We start from the raw sequence: 4,198 nt of genomic DNA, 5'->3' as shown, positions 1-4,198 counted from the left end.
ACCATCACCACTGTCTTCAGGGCGTTGAGCTCCAGGTTGTTCTGGCTGCACCAGGTCTCCAGGTGGTCAGTCTCCCACCTGTAGGCAGACTCGTCCCCACCAGAGATGAGTCCAGTGAGGGTGGTGTCATTCACTTCAGGAGCTTGACGGACTGGTGACTGGAGGTGCAGCTGTTGGTGTACAGGGAGAAGAGCAGAGGGGAAAGAACGCAGCCTTGGGGCGAACCGGTGCTGATGGTCCGAGAACCTGAGACGTGTTTCCCCAGCTTCACGTGCTGCTTCCTGTCAGTCAGGAAGTCTGTGATCCACCTGCAGGTGCAGCTGGGAGAGCTTGTCCTGCAGCAGAGACGGGATGATGGTGTTGAAAGCAGAGCTGAAGTCCACGAACAGGATCCTGGTGTAGGTTCCTGGGGAGTCCAGATGCTGGAGGATGTAGTGGAGGGCCATGTTGACAGCATCGTCTACAGACCTGTTGGCCCTGTAGGTGAACTGCAGAGGGTCCAGGAGTGGGTCAGTCAGGGTTTTGAGGTGGGACAGGACCAGGAGTGGGTCAGTCAGGGTTTTGAGGTGGGACAGGACCAGGCGCTCAAAGGACTTCATGACCACAGAGGTCAGGGCGATGGGCCTGTAGTCATTGAGTCCTGTGATCCTGGGTTTCTTGGGGACGGGGATGATGGTGGAGGCCTTGAAGCAGGCTGGAACGTGACATGTCTCCAGGGAGGTGTTGAAGATCTCAGTGAACACCGGAGACAGCTGATCAGCGCAGTGCTTCAGGGTGGAGGGGGAGACAGAGTCCGGGCCGCTGCTTTGCAGGGATTCTGTTTTAAACAGTCTGTTGACGTCCCTCTCCAGAATAGTGAGGGTCGTCCCTGGGGAGGGCGGTGGTGGAGAGGCGTGAGCCCCTGATGGTCTGTGGCTGGCTGATGGGCCTGTGGGGGATGGCGTCAGGACTGCTCCATTGTCTATCAAAGCGACAGTAGAACTTGTTCAGCTCGTCTGCCAGGCGGAGGTCGTTCATGGCGTGTTTTTTTTTGGCTTGTAGCTGGTGATCTGCCTGAGCCCTCTCCAGACAGAAGCAGAGTCACTTGCTGTCCAGTAATTCCATAGAAGTTAAAAAAGTTGGAAACAAGTCTGCTGGAGTTGATCCCCTGATGTTCATGAGCTCATCTCTGGTGAAAGAGCTCCGGGAATCGCAGCAGAAAACAGTGGCAGCCATCTTGGATAGGTCTTCCTTCAGGTCTTTCAGGTCCTTCTGGTCTTTCAGGTCATCTTTCAGGTCCTCTTTTAGGTCCTTGAGGATTTTATTTTTTTCTTGCAGTGTACTCGTTTAACAGCAATTTATATGTTGATATTTATGGTTTATGTTAATATGTATGGTTTATGCTAATATTTGTGATTTATGCTAATGTTTATGGTTTATGTTACTATTTATGGTTTATGTTAATATGTATGGTTCACGCTAGTATGTATGGTTTATGTTAATATTTATGGTTTATGCTAATATGTATGGTTTATGTTAATATGTATGGTTTATGCTAATATTGCTTGTGGAATACACATGACAATGGACTCACATTGACCTGTAAGGCCAGGATGCTGAATCACACCAGAGGCCCATATATGGACTGTCGGGAGATCGATGAAGACCTTTGACGAAGGGCTTAGTGAGGTTAAACTAAATGATTTCATAAATATGTGAAAATGTGTTAATTGTGAGATTTTTCTCGTGAATCAGTCTGATGTGATGATGTTGATTAAAACAATAACAATAATAATAATAATAAGCTTCTGATTGATCAGCTCATTGTCACTTATTTTCTCTAAATGTAAAAACATTGTCCTCTCAGAAAGATGTTCACGCTTTTATTGCAGCGGGTCACCGAACAGTTATTATAATATCATACAGGATGATGTCATCCTGACTATTAACATCATTTATTACTAATACAGACGGGTCTCTCTAGAACACGTCACCTTGAACGCCTCCTGCAGCCGTGCAGCGGAGCACTGACATAACACACACACACACACACACACACACACACACACACACACACACACACACACACACACACACACACACACACACACACACATAACACACACACACACATACACACACACGTCTCAAAACACACACACACATAACACACACACACATCTCATAACACACACACACACAGACACATGTCATAACACATCTCATATGACACATACATCTCATAAATCTCTAAAATTAGTTTGTTTTTAAATCTCTACAAATTAAATCATAAATAGTTAAATTCATCAGAGTCTCATTTAAATATCAAACGGAGAACAAACACTTTGACACAATCATGTTAATATAATCATGTTAATATAATCATGTTAATATAACCATGTTGATATAATCATGTTAATATAATCATGTTAATATAATCATGTTAATATAATCATGTTAATATAATCATGTTGATATAATCATGTTAATATAATCATGTTAATATAATCATGTTGATATAATCATGTTAATATAATCATGTTAATATAATCATGTTAATATAATCATGTTAATATAATCATGTTAATATAATCATGTTGATATAATCATGTTAATATAATCATGTTGATATACTCATGTTAATATAACCATGTTGATATAATCATGTTGATATAATCATGTTGATATAATCATGTTTATATAACCATGTTGATATAATCATGTTAATATAATCATGTTAATATAATCATGTTGATATAATCATGTTGATATAATCATGTTGATATAATCATGTTAATATAATCATGTTAATATAATCATGTTGATATAATCATGTTGATATAATCATGTTAATATAATCATGTTGATATAATCATGTTAATATAATCATGTTGATATACTCATGTTAATATAATCATGTTGATATAATCATGTTAATATAATCATGTTGATATAATCATGTTTATATAATAATGTTGATATAATCATGTTGATGAAATCATGTTGATGAAATCATGTTAATATAATCATGTTAATATAACCATGTTGATATAATCATGTTGATGAAATCATGTTAATATAATCATGTTAATATCATTTGAAGGTAAGGGCCCCAAGAGGCCCCCAGGATGCAGGTGAGGGACACAGCATCGTTCATCACAAGTGTTTGAGGTTTTCTAGTCAGTTGGTACAGAGACTGTCCAGGACAACTCACTTTATTCATAAAATGTTCTTCATTCATAAAGTGTCCTTCATGAATAAAGTGTTCTTTATTCATAAAGTGTCCTTTATTCATAAAGTGTCCTTCATGAATAAAGTGTTCTTTATTCATAAAGTGTCCTTCATGAATAAAGTGTTCTTTATTCATAAAGTGTCCTTCATTCATAAAGTGTGGTGTAGTTCAGTCCATCTGAGAGTTGAGAGGATTCTCAAGTCAACCACAACTCTTCAGGTCTTCCTTCAGGTCTTCTTTCAGATCTTCCTTCAGGTCTTTCATGTCTTCCTTCAGGTCTTCCTTCAGGTCTTCTTTCAGGTCTTTCATGTCTTCCTTCAGGTCTTCCTTCAGGTCTTCTTTCAGGTCTTTCATGTCTTCCTTCAGGTCTTCCTTCAGGTCTTCTTTCAGGTCTTCTTTCAGGTCTTCCTTCAGGTCTTCTTTCAGGTCTTTCATGTCTTCCTTCAGGTTTTCCTTCAGGTCTTCTTTCAGGTCTTCTTTCAGGTCTTCTTTCAGGTCTTCCTTCAGGTCTTCTTTCAGGTCTTTCATGTCTTCCTTCAGGTCTTCCTTCAGGTCTTCTTTCAGGTCTTCCTTCAGGTCTTCCTTCAGGTCTTCCTTCAGGTCTTCTTTCAGGTCTTTCATGTCTTCCTTCAGGTTTTCCTTCAGGTCTTCTTTCAGGTCTTCTTTCAGGTCTTCTTTCAGGTCTTCCTTCAGGTCTTCTTTCAGATCTTCCTTCAGGTCTTCTTTCAGGTCTTTCATGTCTTCCTTCAGGTCTTCCTTCAGGTCTTCTTTCAGGTCTTCTTTCAGGTCTTCCTTCAGGTCTTCTTTCAGGTCTTCCTTCAGGTCTTCTTTCAGGTCTTTCATGTCTTCCTTCAGCTTTTCCTTCAGGTCTTCTTTCATGTCTTCCTTCAGGTCTTCCTTCAGGTCTTCCTTCAGGTCTTCTTTCAGGTCTTCCTTCAGGTCTTCTTTCAGGTCTTTCATGTCTTCCTTCAGGTCTTCCTTCAGGTC

This window comes from Taurulus bubalis (genome assembly GCF_910589615.1).
Source record: "Taurulus bubalis genome assembly, chromosome: 9".
NCBI classification, from domain to species: domain Eukaryota; kingdom Metazoa; phylum Chordata; class Actinopteri; order Perciformes; family Cottidae; genus Taurulus; species Taurulus bubalis.
This window is presented reverse-complemented; position numbering follows the sequence as displayed.